Below are 16,946 nucleotides of genomic sequence, written 5' to 3'. Positions count from 1 at the left end.
AAAAAATATGTGCCAGGGTAGCTGTATACCTGGGGTGTTCCCACTGTCTCAGAGGAGAATGGGATGGAGTATGGGGGAGGGACTGTGTGTGGAGGAATGGGGGCAGCATTGGGTTGTAAGATGAATAAATAAATTAATTAATGGAAAATTATGTTTCTCCTTACCTAAGATCTTTTCAGGCTAACAGAGACTGATTTAAATATATATGTCCAGACTGAAATAAAACTCATTATCTTCTTTCCTCTACCTCCTTCAGCGAATCCTACCAGCATTCACCCAGGATCTAATGGAAGCAGATTCAGAGACTCACAGCCAAACATTAGATGGAACCGGGAGTGTCTTGTGGAAAGGTGGGGGAATGATTGAGCTAGCTGGAGTGGTCAGGGACACAAGAAAAAGACCTACAGAGTCAAGTAACATGGGCCCCTGGGGACTCACAGAAACTAAATCACCAACCAAAGAGAATGCATCGGCTGGATTTAGGTCCCCTGCACATATGTAGCAAATGTACAGCCTGGTCTTCATGTGGGTCCCCTAAAAAACTGGAGCATGGTCTGTGTCTGACTCTGTTGCTCCTAGCTGGACTGCTTTGTCTGGCCTCAATGGGAGAGGGTGTGCCTAGTCCTGCAGTCTTGGTACACAAGAGGAGGAGGGGGAGTGGAAGGGCGTATAATGGGGTCCTGAGAAGAGAGGAGTGGGGCTGAGATCAGGATAAACTGAATAAATAAATAAACAAACAAACATTTTTTTGTTTTGAATTGGCGCTTTACTGTAAGTTCACCATAGGCAAAACTTATTTTTACTGGTTTTGTATTTATGCTTATTAATGCCATCCTAATTTAAACATAAGTAATAGTGCTTTCTATAATGACAAAACTTTTTTGATATAAATTCTCAAAGTTCAAAGAATAATAAACCAGAGGTTGAACAAATTTGACCTGAAAAAAAATGCAACAGCAGTAAAGGGCAGAGCAGTTTGTTTCCTCGTGGACTCTGGGTCACTCTTTTACTATACAGTATACCCTGCCATGGCTACTAGCAAGCATAGCTCTTGCTTTGTTAAGACTGTCTTTGCAGGATACTCGTATCCAGGAGAAACAGTTTAAGCATAAATTCAATCACAAGCCACACTGGAAGAAAATGGCAATATTTAAGAAGGGAAACGAACATCTTCTGCTTCTCCCTAAATTAATCTGACCCATTATACACATTTCTCTTGGAATAGTTTTTCCAAATTTAAGGGGAAATCTGATAACTAATCCACCTAATTTTTTCCGGAGTTTCAAAGGTGAATAATAGAAAAAGTATTTAGCCCTAAGAATTACATCCCTACAAACTTCTTAAAGGGTTTTAACTTTGAGGTAAATCTGAAGTGGGGTGGAGGGAGGTGACACACTCTTCCAGCTCCCATCTTTTCATTAAGGGCACAAGAAAATACAGATTGGCTGCCAAAGGGAGGAGGTCTCTGGAGACATTAACATTTCTATAACATGGAAGCCATTTTTACATATCCATTGATTATTAGCCTTATTTTAAACGGCCTATGACCGTTTATTTCTCTGGCCTAAAAATGTTAGCTGTTGATAGGATACATGGCCTAACTCACTCACTCGAACCTAGTTATCTGTTTGATCATGTGTCCATCTTGGTTTCTCCAAGTCTTATTTGGTTGCTGCTGTTTACCCATAGCCACCTACCATGTCATACAATAAGCAACCCTCTCTCTCATATCGAAGTCTGTAGTAGATAGCAACATCAGACTTATCACTGAGGACATTTGTCTGTCCAAGAATACTAGATCCTGAGCCCAGAACACATTTGCACAACAGGCCTGGCCTGGGGAATAGTGACGACTTGGCCATTGGCTATGCCTCTCACACCCTATTCACCTAAACAATAAGGGTCCAAGGGACAGCAAGCAGAGGGAGTAGGACTTCTCCAACGTCCCTCCCTGGGTTATCAACTCTCAGTCTCTAAACTAAACAACCAAAAGTGTTAGAGGCAGTTCCTGACTCCCATGAGAACCAACTCAACAATTACCTGCCTTACTTGACTATCATGGATGAAGCACTCCAAGCAACCGTAAATAGAACTCCTAATCAAGGACTTGCCCTTTGACTCAAGAAAATTAAGAAAACAATGAATTCAATCAGTGATGTGGAAATAACTACTGTAATGCTGATAATAAGCTCAAAGTAACCTTTCAAATGGACTGCCAATGTATGCTCTAAGATTGCATTCTATTTCAACACTTCTAGAACAAGAATTACTTACTGTACAGATAGAAACAGACTACATATCTGGACCTAACCCTAACCGTGAAAATGAGTCCACAGGCACACTCTTAACCATTTTCCAAATAAGTATGTTAAACAGCTTTACCATGCAGAGTTATGGCTTCCCGGAAGGGTTGCAAATCAGTCTCTACAGATGAGCTAGCTTCCGTTTGGGGGAGCTCTAGAGTTTTGTGGTGGAGGAACCTTTCCACATAGGAAGCTGATCAAGTCTTCTCGAGGAATAGTTCTTCTGCGCTTTTTAACCCAGGCCAGTACATCCTTATTGCGTCGCTAATAGCCAATCTGAATTCCAATATCAAAACTTCGCTGACGGGTATCCACACTTTCTTTATAGAGGTTGGTGATGGCGGTGGCTGCGTTTTAGAAGGGGACCCAAAGAGAAAGTCCTGGCTGCTGACACATTCAGTCTTTGTAGAGCTGAGCTACTGCCGTGGCCGAGTTCTGGAAGAGATGCCACAGCTTCTGTTGCTTGTCCTTGGGCTGCTCGGCGGCCGCCGCCTCCTCCCGCAGCTCGCTGGACAGGGCTCATCCTGCTCGGCCTCCGCGAGGCACTGCCGCTCCCACATGGAGAACCAGTGCTCAGCCCGTGCTGCTGGATCTCCGCCTCGCCCTCCTCCTTCCGCTCCTTCATTCTCCGCGGCCTCCCGCGGCCTGGCCGCCGCCTCCGCGTCCTCCTTAAGCGGGGGCCTCCACGGGAGCCGGAGCGTCGTCGTCGACAGGCCCGGGGACAAGGAGCCCGGCGGCCGAACCAGGCCTCTGTGCAAGCCCCCGGAGCCAGACACCATCCCGCACAACCCGAGGCCTCTGCCCACCGACCCTGCTCAGAGGCGCTGCACCCTACCCTGGCCTACCCACCCCCCGCACCAGCCCCGCACCCTTTTACTGCCCGCCCATGCCCCGTGGCCTCGCTCTGACCGCAGCCGCTCTCCGACCGGCGTCTTCTCATAAAAACCTTTTAAGTTCAACATGTGACAAGATTTGAAAATATAAACTAATGTTCCAAGTTTTAAATTTGTGCCTGTGGAAAAAAATTATTTCATCGGAATAAATTCCTAAAATAGAGGCCTCTGAAGCAAAAAAATAAAAATGTGTCTAATGTCTAACCTCACTGTTTTCACTAGCCGTGTAAAGCTGTAGCTGTTTATTTTGGAAAACTGAATCAAAGAAGTAGCTTAGTTTTTGTTTGTTCTTCGGAGCTGGGGACCGAACCCAAGGCCTTGCACTTCCTAGGCAAGCGCTCTACCACTGAGCTAAATCCCCAACCCAAGAAGAAGCTTGTTATGCTCTATAATGACATACCATTTAGGAATCAAGAAAGTTTCCAGTCTCTATGTTTACACGTCTTATTTTGATACTGAAAGAGCTTTAATTCAGAAATTGTAATTTCTTATTTTAAATCATTAAGAATAATTAATAAATGCAAGTTAATAGTCACTTTATAATGACCAAATTCTTTAATATGTTTAGAACTATATTTGTAGTCAGTTTGTAGTCATGATAAATATAATCAATTACAGGATTAAATCCTATTTAGCCTTTTGTTTCAGGATCAAATAACTAAAACCAGACAAAGATTGTTGAACTCAGATATGTTTTGTACATACTTGCCCTCAAACCTGCCAGATATGTGTGGAATATGGCACCCAAGAGGCCTAATTGTTCTATGACAGAGACGCTCAGATCTTAGTAACGACCTCTAAGGTCTCCAAGAAGATAATACATACAACAGAAAAAGACTCCACCTGATCGTGTTAATACTAACCACTGGGAACGAAAGCCTCACCCACTCCTAGTGCATGAAGTGGAAACTTTAAGGGTTCTTTGGAAAGTCATTTGTGTTGAACGGTGTTTCTTCGATGGGGCAACCATGTGAAGGACTGTTTTGTTAAAGTGGACACAGGTGTGAAAGACTAAGGCCGACTCATGAAGTAATGTTTTGCTGAAGCAGACACAGGAAAGAGGATGTTCTGCTACAGCAAGCATGTGAAAGGGCATGTGACAAAGGAGTTTTTGCTAAGAACAAGCATGTATTAGTCTGCCTTACATTACTTAGTTGAGCTGGATTTGTTGGGACTCCACAGAGAGAACATCAAAAACATTCTCATGGTGTTCTGCAGTTTCCTGTTGGCTTCTTTGGACTCAGGCTGATTGGCAGTGATGTCATCTGAGACAGACGCATGTGCTGAGGCAAGACCCGTGGAGGACATGTGATGTTTGGAAGGTATAAATAGGACTCCACAAACAGTGAGACCACAATGGTGGCTGAGCTAAGCTCTACAATGCTTGTGGGTCTCGAATCTTCACTGATCTTCGCTTCCTGAGAGAGGCATAGCTGAGAACTTCGGGCATTCCTCCTCAGCCTTCATGCAGACTTGAGCTGAGGCTGAGGCTGAGGCCTGGCTATTCCTGCTAGGCCCTGTCATTGCTGCTGCTGACTCAATATTTCCCTGAGGTGTTTTTAAGTGGTTCTGGCTACCACTGCTAACCTGTAAACTGAAGTACTGATTTCCAGACATCACGGATGGAAGTTACTCCAAGGAATCTTTTTAAACAGGCTCACTTCCTCCGTATCCGTCTTGTCTACTACTTCTGGAAGGTGGTAGGATAAACAGAGGTTAAAGAGTTTAAGAACCATCATTAAAAAATAAGCATTAAAAAAATTAAAGTTACAAAGGCATGGCCAAAACTGTGGACAACCAAGCCACAGAGACTTGGTCGCCCCTCTTTGCCTAGGTAAGTTGATATCAGTTCCTGCCATTCTCCTTCTCCATGGGAAGGTATACCTCTGTACCCATTGCCATAGAGACCCCAGGAACTGGGAATGACTGTCTAGGTAATGGACTATGGATTAGTCTCTGTTATTTGAATCTATACGTGGGCTATTATAATTTATCCTTCTCAGGCCTCTGATCATATTAACAAGCAAACTGTAGTTTTGTCAGTCATGCAGGAGCGGACAATCAGCTCCTTCCTCCAAGGCTACAAGCACCTTGTTAGTTCATTAGTCCTTTAGTTCGTTCATTCATTAGTTAAAGCTACTGAGTCTTTGCTTTAAAACATGTAAGCAGGTTTATCTTGCTTTCAGGTTTCATGTTAAAGGATACACAAGTTTTAGATCTCACTTATTACTAAAATAACCTGTTTTACCATGACTTTTTCAATAATAATTACTTATTTATCTGAAAAATGATTAAAATTGTCTCAAAGTCCATGTAAGGATATAAAAACTTAAAAGAGTCCTAAGGATCTCTAAAATGATTTCAGATTTCCCTGCCTTTCTGGGTTGTTATTGCCCTGGGATTTCAGAAGCTCAAGATCTGATGGAGAACTGACAACTTATTACTTAGTCGGAAGCTTAGAGTTCTGAGTTTTCTTTGGTTATATTCTAGATATAAATTAAAGATGCTTTTACACCTTAAGAAATGTTCAACATCCTAAGTCATCATGGAAATGCAAATCAAAACAACCCTGATATTCCACTTCACACCATGAGTCAGAATGGCTAAGATAAAAAAAACAGGTGACAGTAGATGCTGGCAAGGATATGGAGAAATAGGAACTCCTTCATTTTTGGCGGGATTGCAAGTGGTACAACCACTCTGGCAATCAGTCTGGATGTTCCTCAGAAAATTGGACATAGTACTACCTGAGGACCCAGATATTCCATTTCTGGGAATATACCCAAAAGATGCTCCAACATATACCAAGAGCACATGCTCCACTACATTCATAGCAGCCTTATTTATAATAGCCAGAAGCTGGAAAGAACCCAGATGCCCTTCAACAGAGAAATGGATACAGAATATGTGGTACATCTACACAATGGAGTACTACTCAGCTATCAAAAACAATTACTTCATGAAAGTCATAGGCAAACAGATGGAACTAGAAAATATTATTCTGAGTGAGGTAACCCAATCCCAAAAAAAAAAAAAAAAAAAACCATACATGGTATAGACTCATTGATGAATGAATATTAGCTCAAAAACTTGAATTACCCAAGATACAACCCACAGACTACATGAAGCTCATGAAGAAGAAAGACCAAAATGTGGATGCTTCATTCCTTCTTAAAAGAGAGAACAAAATACTCATGGGAGGAAATACAGGGACAAAGTGCGGAGCAGGAACTGAAGAAAAGGTCGTCCAGAGACTGCCCCACCTGGGAATCCATCCCATATGCACCCACCAAACCCTGTCATGATGCCAAGAAGTGCTTGCTGACAGGAGCCAGATATGGGTGTCTCCTGAGAGGCTCTGCCAGAGCCCTACTGATACAGATGAGGATGCTTGCAGATAACCATTGAACTGAACAAGGAGACTTTAATGGAGGAGTTAGAGAAAAGACTGAAGGAGCTGAAGGGGTTTGCAACCTCATAGGAAGAATAACAATATCAACCAACCAGATGCCACCAGAGCTCCCAGGAACTAAACCACTAACCAATGAGTACGCATGGAGGGACCTATGACTCCAGCCACTATGTGGCAGAGGATGGCACTGTCCAGGAACAATGAAAAGTCCTTGGTCCTGTGAAGACTTGTCTCCCCAGTGTAGGGTAATCCCAGGGCATTGAGGTTGGAGTGAGGGGTGGGAGTGGGAGCAACTTCATAGAAGGAGGAGCGGGGGAAGGGGGTATGGGAGAGGGAGGAAAGGAGATAACATTTGAAATGTAAATACATAAAATATTCAAGAAAAAATAAAATTTAAGAAAATGATGCTTTTAATCCGGCTAAAACATCTCTGTCAAATCTATATACCTTGTGCTCTGAACAAATATATGTACATTTATATATTCATATTCAACATATATATGCCTTTTAACCTAAAACCATATTTTTTCTAGAACACAAATTCTCCTATTGTTTTACACACACATGTTAACTGATTTTTCTACAATATGGATTTCAATATAACCGTAATGCTAATATATCTTCTTTTATAAACTAAAAATTCCTGTAAAATTCAGGGAATCAAAGAAGTCATAAGACTTGGATCCACCTGTCACAGGTCAAGTGGACTCTAGATTAATTACACCCTAAGTTTCAGCATCTGCCTATTCCTGAGAATGGGATTTGCCCCTGGTCTTAGGAATAAGTCCAAGCTATGTGGACTGGGGTCACCTTGGTCCTAGTCTGTTGCTCTGCAAGGTTATGTCCTTACTGTCTTTCTAACTACACCTTCTAATTCTCAAATTAAAGGGCTCTACGATTGCAGTTTTAAAATAACTTCTTTGAGTTATGTAGGGGACTGTCCATAGCAATAACAGGGAGAGGATTTGAATGTAGAGCATGGTTTCTGTCCTCGGAGCAGAATTGGAAGAACGGTTTATTATACACACTGGGGAGTAAATAGTGCAGGCAGTAGCTAGATCAGAGGCTGAAATTTAAGGCATTCTGCTTCCTGGGTCACCATTATGAGGAAGGACCTGATGGGGCAGAATGAGTGATTTTATAATTCCTCAGCATGTATTACTTCATGTCTATGAATGACGGCAGGCTAAGGTGATCAATGAATAACCTGGAGAGCTTAGCTTGATCCAAAGAATACTGAATTTCCTATTAGGGAACTCACCTCTGGTGACATGTACAATCCTGGTTGACACCAATAACTCAGCTCAGAGGTTTGAATCACAGGCTACTTACAGATTGGAGCTCTAATTTCCACTAACAGATCTAATACCATTAAATGTATGTGGAATTTTGTTCTAATTCTTGTATTAGACATGAATTATTTCCTTAATGTTTATTTAATAAAAGACAATGATCAAAATTATTCCTCTAAGAGTGTCTCATATAGGCAGATGATATTTTATGATTATCCAAATATTTGATTTAAGATTCTTTTCTACAGATACAATTCCTGGAGAGTCAGTAGTCACCTGTAGTACCATCCACAATGCATGTAAGATTGCTGTGTGTATAGCGAATAAACTGTTGTACTATGTCCTCTCCAAATTATGTAAAGAACAAAACAAAGAAATGAGCACAACAGTGACTAATGCAAGGAAGAAATAAGATTCTCTCATTCTGGGAATTTTTAACTGATATATGGGAGCTAGAGATGCTGAGGCCTACATGGTTCAACACTGCCCAAGTTAGACTTTCACTGTGAGTGACAGGAAGTAAGCAGGAGAGTTTGTTCCTAATAATCTGTCAGCAATCCTTAATACCTATGGGAGATGGCAGGGAACACAGAGTCAAGCTGTTGATCGGATGCCTCACTGGGATTATGGCAGACTCTACAGAATTGTGAGGGGCACCGGACACATAGTCAAGCTGTTGATCAGATGCCTCACTGGGATTATGGCAGACTCTACAGAATTGTGAGGGGCACCGGACAAAACTTTTAACCCTAAGAACTCTTCCCTCTTGGTCTTTTGAAAAGTCCCTTTAGAATTCCAATGGAAACACTTCTATTAATCGTGCGTAAGTCTGCATTGGTTGTAATCTTAACCACTGGGAGGGGGGGAACCTCTCATTCATGTAATAGCCCAGCTCAATGATATGTTTCAGGTTATACTATGTATCTTTATGTTTCTCATGAATCTGTAGTTATAGACAGATATGTGCTGTTCTGTGGCATAAAAGAGGCTATTATTTCTGCAGCCAAGAGAGCTTGAAGGTTTCTCAACCAATGAAATGAACCGACTGAAGCAAATCAGAAAAGGCAGGTTCACTGAGAGGCAGTTCTCAGGGGAATTCACTGATTTCACATGCGGAGGTCAGTGAAGTCACATGCCTGGGCTAAAGCAAGGGGGTTTTATGGGTTTGGGGCATGGGATGATGAACTAGGAACTAGGAGCTCTGATTATGCCCATGTAAGGTTAAAATAGCTGAGCCCCTAGGTGGGCACACTTGGGTGAGTAATGAGAAAGCAAAGACAAGGGAAGATGAAGTGGTAGCCCAGGATATTCTCCTTGAGGGTGGGCTTGGGGAGAGAAGAACAAACAAGGTTTCTTAGCTTGTTCAGGGGATGAGCAGGGGTTCCAACCAAACAGAAACACCTAAGTCCTTTGTAGTCCAGGCATCATGATCTCAAGATGCTGGAGAAAGAGCAACAGAGCTGACATTTGCCCTGCTAGAATTTAGACTTGCTCTGGTTTGACTCATTGCTGGGCTCTGATTCTTCTTTTGGGATTTTTTTTCTTTCTATGACACTTTATGAAAAATATAATGTAGAATGTAGAATGCAAAATAATAAAATTATTATGGCCCCAGAGAGCATTGTAATGTTTGTACTGCTGGAGAGGTCATCTGGTGGATATAAGCTGAGAGAAAAAATAAAATTGCTAGAGGTTTGCTTTATTCTGTGCGTGTGTGTGTGTGTGTGTGTGTGTGTGTGTGTGTGTGTGTGTGTGTGTTTCATTTTAGCTGGCCCCAGAGAGCATTTTGTTGGCCTCAGAGAATTAAGATGTTTTTCCCTCAGAGAAAAATTGGCTGAGTGACAATTCGCTGGCTCTATGCCCATTCTCAATTTACCTCAGTTGTAATTCAGAAGTAGGAATGATCCCAAAATTGACCAGTCAAGACTGCCAAGAAGCAACCCAGCTAAGAACATGCTCCTTTACTTCTAACCAGACCAATATCAATCACTTGGAAGCTCCGTCTTCTGTAGAAGACTGTCATGCTAGGAACGATGGCCCAAGGGCACAGGATTAAATATATACCAGTACTTAAAGATGCAATGTGTGTTATCCATTATACTTCACGTAGTGAACTAAGTCAACTGGGGTACTAGATGAGACTTAAATTGAGAAAACCAATCAAATTATATTCACTATTTTTTCTTTTCTTTCCTTTTTCTTTTTTCTTAAATTATTTTATTTATTTACATTCCAAAAGTTACACCTTACTTGTCCCCCCTCCCTGAATTCTTGATCCCATCCCTCATTTCCTACCCACAGCTGTGCAACCACCCCCACCTCAACCCCACTAACATCTCTCTTCCCTGGACCATCAGGTTTCCACAAGATTAAGCACATCCTCTCCCACTGAGGCCAGACAAAGGAGTCCTCTGCCACACATGTGCCCAGGGCCCCTGAGCACATGGTTTTTGGCTTAGTCTCTGGGAGTTCTGAGGGTTCCAGGCTGGTTGACACTGTTGTTCTTCCTGTGGGGTTGCAATCCCCATCAGCTCCTTCAGTCCTTTCCCAACTCTTCCACATGGGTCCTGACCTCAGTCCAATGGTTGGCTGTAAGTATCTGCTTTTGACTCAGTTTCTGGTTGTCTCTCAGAGGACAGCCATGCCAGGCTCCTGTCTGCAAGCACAATATGGCATCAGTAATAGGTTCTGGGTTTGGTGTGCTGACATGGGATGGATCACAAGTTGGACTGGTCATTGGGTGGCCTTTCCTCAAATGGGGACCACGTTTATCTACTGGAGGTAGAATTTCACTACTAAGCCAATTGCTTAACCTTATGCTTGCTTGCATTTAATTATTTATTTTTGCTTTGTTTTGGTTTTGTTTCGTTTTGTTTTCAAGGAAGTATATAGTAGTGTCTTAGTTTGGGATTTACTGTTGTGAACAGATACTATGACCAAGGCAACTCTTATAAGGACAACATTTAATTAGGGCTAGCTTACAGGTTCAGAGGTTCAGTCCATTATCATCAAGGTGGGAACATGACAGAATCCAGGCAGGCATGGTGAAGGAGGAACTGAGAGATCTACATCTTCACTGGAAAGCTGCTAACAGAATACTGGCTTCCAGGCAGCTAGGATGAGGGTCTTAAAGCCCACACCCACAATGACACACCTACCTCAAAAGGCCACACCTACTCCAACAGGGCCACACCTCCAAATAGTGCCACTCCCTGGGCTAATCGCATACAAACCATCACAAATAGACACCTGTAAGTTATCCTATTACACACTCATCATGGAACAACATGGAACAAGTGTATACACACAGTTAGCTTTCTTCCTTTAAAAAATTAATTCTTTAGGGGTTGGGGATTTAGCTCAACGGTAGAGCACTTGCCTAGCAAACGCAAGGCCCTGGGTTCGGTCCCCAGCTCCGAAAAAAGAAAACAGAAAAAAAAAATTAATTCTTTATAAAATATATCCCCACACAACATATCGTCTTTCCACTCCTCCCATTCCTACCCTCCCTCTCACAATAATCCACAACTTTTCTATTTCCTTTCAGAAAACAGCAGGTGTCCCCAGGATATGAACCTAACACAGCATAATACATTGCAGTAGGATTAGTCAAAACCCCTCTGGCCAAGGCTTGACTAGGCAACCCAGTAGGAGCAAAGGGATATGAAGAACAGGCATTAGGATCGCAGATACCGGCCGCTCTGGGTGTCCCCTGGCCCCAGAGCCCAAACCTGCCTGCTAAGCCACAGCCCCCACCCCCTTCCCGGGACCTGCATGCTAAAGGCCGCCTCCGCTGCACACAATGCGGGCCAGGGGCGGAGTGCCTGGAGGGGCGGGGGGCGGGAGGATTGGGTGAGGCCGCGGGTGGAAGTGGGGCGGGGAGACAGCGTGGTTCCCCTGGCCGCACCTAACGTTGGGGCGAGCGCAACGGAGCCTCTGCCGCCGCTGTCCTGCAGGGCTCAACCTCCGCATCAGTTGCCTTCATTAGCGGCTTTTCTTCCTCCTCCTTCCAATCCTCAGAACCAAAGATTGTAAAGGGGGTCCATTGAGGGCTCACGTTCCCGCATCCTTGTCGGCCACCTAGACCCTTCACCACCAGCCTTCAATGGTGACCGCGAGCTGGATCTGCAGTTCTACTCCAACAGACCAGGTGTTGGCGGGACTCCAGGACCCGGGTCGCCTGGGATAGGAGCAGTGGACAGACGAACAGCGCTTCCCCTGTCCTGTGTGCAGAAAGTACTTCCCATTCCATTCCATCCTGGCTTTGCACCTGAGAGCCAATCCGGGCCTCCAAGCCTTCCAGTACCCACATTGTGGCCACCGCGCAGCGCAGCGGGCTCTGCTGAGCTCACACCTCCGATCGCACCAGCAAGAGCATCCACTCAGCCCCGCTGCATGGCTGTTGCTGGAGTTAGAGGAACGCACCCTGCTTCGTGAAGACTCGGGAGAGCCAGAAGCACAGGGGCCATGTAGTGCAGCCCTACCAAGGAGGGCCTGGCACCTCATCTGCCTTCCGTTGCCCTTTCTGCAAAGGCAAGTTTTGCACCTCAGCGGAGCGGGAACGCCACCTGCAAATCCTTCACAGGCCCTGGAAGTACAGCTTGTGCAGTTTTGGTTCCAGCCAGGAGGAGGAGTTGCTGCACCTCAGTCTGACGGCTACAGGGCTTCCGAGCGCCCCCTGGTAGTTACTGCTACGCCTGAACCCCAGCCTCCAGAGCAGCAAGAACCTAGATCTACCTGGAGCCTGAGCTTGTACCTAGGCCAGAGACTGAACGTGAGGCAAACCCTGCCCCAACTCCTGCACCTCCGGAGGAGCCCCCTGGCCCACCAGAGTTCTGTTGTCAGGTGTCCTGGTTTCTCAAGGGTCACATGAGCAAGCACAAGGCCTCTCTTGATCATGTGTGCCCTGTATGTGGTCGCTGCTTCAAGGAGTCCTTTTTTTACACACTCCGGCTGAGCACGGAGAGCCCCCCAAGCCTCTTTGGCCACCTGAGTGTACAAGCTGGGGAGGTACGACCCAATGGTGAGGGTGCTGACCCTGGAGGTGGCTGAAGCTATGGAGGATTCTACCCACTGCCTTCAGCTCTTCCCAACCCGGCTCGGCGACACCCTACAGAGGAATCGAAGGAGGGAGATGAAGTGGTGGAGGCGAAAGAAGAGAGCTGGGCCTGAGGCATGGGGCTTGGCTCTCTGACTTCCCTGCAGCCTAACCCAGGTGAGGGGTCAGGACAGTCTGCACCTACGGTGGGGGCCCAGGCAAGATCTACGGCCAACGGGCTGCTGGTTGGAGGGACACAATCTGAAGCGGGTCGTGGGGCCACTAGCAAGGACTGCCCCTTCTGTGGAAAATCTTTAGTCTTGGCGCATCACCTGAAAGTGCATCTTCGAGTGCACACTGGTGAGCATCCCTCCAAAGTGTCCACACTGAGACTATGCAGGTACCCAGTAGGAGTCACTCAAGTAGCACTCTCAGCATCACCACCCAGAGCAAAGAGCAGTGCAGGTCCTGGGCCTCCCCCAGAGGTCCTACCACCTTCCCAGCAGGGCTCACTGCGGCTGCAGTTAGAAGTCAAGCCAGCTCAGGCCTCTACCACCTGAGTAGAGGTCGCTGAAAGTACCAGGCATCCTTTAAACAGCACCAGACCAGGGTCCTGCAGGAAGCCTGCCAGACCTGGGAGGACCCTGCGCAATTGGCGAGGTTGTGAGGCAGAACTCTCTGGACCAGTCCCTATGGGCAGGCCCTGAAGGTAAGACTGGGTCAGGGGGTGCTCTTCACCACTGCCTCTTCTGCGTCTTTGCTCCTGGAGCTCCTGAGCTCATGGCCTTGCATCTGCAAGTACACCACAGCCTATGTCCGGGCAACATCAGGAGAGACCCCTCACAGTCCTCCACTAGAAAAGCAGGGCAGCCCGGGGCTGTCTAGATCCAGAGAAGCAGGTCTCAGGGGCAAGAACGGTAGGGAGCCCTCTTAGGAGTGATTAGCATCAGGAGCAGGGAAGTACTAGAGGTAGTTTGGTAGAGCAGCCAGCAGGGAGCAGCATAGGACCAGTATCCCAGCCCAAGGTGAACCAAGAGGTAAAGTGGGCAGTGGGTAAAGGAGGAGAGTGGGCAAACAGTACCCACCCAGCCCAGAGGAGTCACTGCCTTAGAAGTGGCAGAGGCGAGGGTCAAAGAACCAGTCCTAGGGCTGGTAGAGGATGTGCTCCAGTTTCTGCTGGTCCATAGGCATGACAGTTTATTTTGGTAAAGGGGGGGGGGGAGCACTGTACCCTTCTAGCCGTATCAGGGGCCCTATAGATGTTGCTAGTTTTAGTATGATTCCTGTCGTTCCTGTTGAAGAGTCATGTCCCGAGTAAACCGATGTCTTGAGACACCAAAAAATAAATAAATTACAGATACCTCCCAATCTATTGTTAGCAATCCCACAAAAACATCAAGCTATAAAACCATAACTTATGAAGAGGACCTTCTCAGATCCCTGCAGACTCTGTGATTGTACCTTCAGTCTCTGAGCCTGAATACGTCCTCCTTAGTTGATTCTGTGTGCAATTGTTTTCCTGGTGGCCTCAACCCCTCTGACTCCTACAATCATTCCTAACTGCAGTCTTCATCGGTTCACTAAGCTCTGGCAAATATTTGGTTTGGAGTCTCCGCAGCTGCTCACATCAGCTCCTGGAGGAAGCCTCTCTGAAGAGAATTGGGTTAGGCTCTGATCTAGATCAAAATATCATTAGGAATCATTTCATTAACATTCCTTCTGTTAGTTGTGTTTGATTCTACCCTAAGTCTGAGCCATGCAGCCTTTGGAGGATAGCCATCCAGACAGTGTTGTTGGGCATGAGCATGGACTTCATCTGGTTGCTTGGGTCTCAGGTTAGACCACTTATTTGTTGTTCACTTCTACAAGCTCTGTGCCACCAATATTCTAGCAAATCTTTCTGGTAGATCAGGTTGTAGATTAAAGGTGTTGTGGCTGGGTTCGTGTCCCCCTGTCACCACTGGAAAGCTTGCCTGGTTACAGAAGATTGCCCATTCAGGTTCCGTACCCTCCATTGCTGGACTTCTCAGTAGGATCACCCTCACAAGTTCAATGAAGTGTCCACTGCACTAGGTTTCCACACTGACCCTTAAATAACCCCTAATTCCAATGATCTGTCCCTGTATTCTGGCTGTCTTTCCCGCCAACCCCTAAGTGTTCCCATCCCCACCAACCCCCCAGTCTTACTTCAAGATCTAATCTATCTCCCCATATCTGGAAATTTACAGATCACCACCTTGACTCCCTAGAGCCCCCTTGCCCTTAGCTTCTTTGAGTGTGTGGATGTAACATGACTACTTGTTACTTAACAGCTAACATCCACTTATAAGCGAGTACAAATCTTATTTGTCTTTCTGTGTCTGGGTTACCTCACTCATGATGATTTTTTTTTCTAGTTCTATGCTTTTGCTTCCAAATTTTGTAATGTCACTTAAAAAAATGAGGTGAGTAATACCCCATTGTGTAAATATGTCACATTTCCTGCATTCTATTCTTCAGTTGAGGGACATCTAGGTTATTTACAGTTTCTGACTACTATGAGTAAACATTTCTCTTTTTTACTTTTATTGGATTTTTTTATTTACATTTTAAATGTTATCCCCTTTCCCTGTGTCCCCTCCAGAAACCCACTATCCCATCCCACCCCACCCCCATGCTTCTATAAGGATGCGCCCTCACCCACACACCTACTCCCTCCCACCTCTCTGCCCTAACATTCCTACACTGGGGAATCGAGCCTTCAGAGGAACAAGGGCCTCTCCTCCCATTGATGTTCCACAAGGCCATCATTTGCTACATATGTGGATGGAGCCATAGGTCTATCGCTGTGTACTCTTGGGATGGTGGTTTAGTTCCTGGGAGCTCTGTGTTTCTGGTTGGTTGATATTGTTGTTGTTCTCCTTATGGTGCTGCAAACCCTTTCAGCTACTTCAGTCCTTTCTCTAACTCCTCCATTGGGAACTCTGTTCTCAGTTCAATGGTTGGCTATGAGCATTTGCCTCTTTATTTGTCAAGCTCTGGTAGAGCCTCTCGGAGACAGCTACACCAGGCTCCTATCAGCATGCACTTCTTGGCATCCTCAATATTGTTTGGGTTTGGTGTCTGTATATGGGATGAATCGACCAGGTGAGGCTGTCTCTGGATGTTCTTTCCTTCAGTCTCTGCTCTACACTTTGTCTCCATATTTCCTCCTGTGAGCATTTTTGTTTCCCCTTCTAAGAAGGACAAATGCATCCACACTTTGGTTTTCCTTCTTGTGCTTCATGTAGTCTGTGAATTGTATCTTGGGTATTCCCAGCTTTTGGGCCAATATCCACTTACCAGTGAGTGCATACCATGTGTGTTCTTTGGTGATTGGGTTGCATCACACGGGATGATATTTTCTAGTTCCATCCATTTACCTATGAATTTCATGAAATCATTGCTTTCATAGCTGAGTAGTACTCCATTGTGTAGATGTACCACATTTTCTGCATCCATTCCTCTGTTGAAGGGCATATGGGTTCTTTCCAGCTTCTGGCTATTATAAATAAGGCTGCTATGAACATAGTGGAGCATGTGTCTTTGTTATATGTTGGGGCATCTTTTGCGTATATGCCCAAGAGAGGTATAGCTGGGTCCTCAGGCAGTTCAATGTCCAATTTTCTGAGGAACCTCCAGACTGATTTCCAGAGTGGTTGTAGCAGCTTGCAGTCCCACCAACAATGGAGCTGTGTTCCTCTTTCTCCATATCCTCGCCAGCATCTGCTGTCACCTGAGACTTTTTTTTTTCTTTTTTTTTCCGGGGCTGGGGACCGAACCCAGGACCTTGCGCTTCCTAGGCAAGCGCTCTACCACTGAGCCAAATCCCCAACCCCGAGACTTTTATCTTAGTCCTTCTGACTGGTGTGAGGCGACAGAGATGTTTTGATTTGCATTTCCCTAATGTCTAAGGATGTTGAACATTTCTTTAGGTGCTTCTCAGGCATTCAATATTCCTCAGTTGAGAATTCTTTGTTTAGCTCTGTA

At 45.2% G+C, this 16,946-nt stretch overlaps 2 pseudogenes; one reads left to right on the top strand and one right to left on the bottom strand.

Annotated features, from left to right (window-relative positions):
* Positions 1-2,368: 2,368 nt before the first annotated feature.
* LOC116901019 lies at positions 2,369-2,928 on the bottom strand (annotated as a pseudogene).
* An 8,746-nt stretch (positions 2,929-11,674) lies between these two features.
* LOC116901018 lies at positions 11,675-13,872 on the top strand (annotated as a pseudogene).
* Positions 13,873-16,946: the final 3,074 nt, after the last annotated feature.

This window comes from Rattus rattus, chromosome 5 (genome assembly GCF_011064425.1).
Source record: "Rattus rattus isolate New Zealand chromosome 5, Rrattus_CSIRO_v1, whole genome shotgun sequence".
Classification (NCBI taxonomy): domain Eukaryota; kingdom Metazoa; phylum Chordata; class Mammalia; order Rodentia; family Muridae; genus Rattus; species Rattus rattus.
The sequence above is the reverse complement of the archived record's forward strand: the minus strand, read 5'-3'. Positions and strand labels throughout refer to the sequence as shown.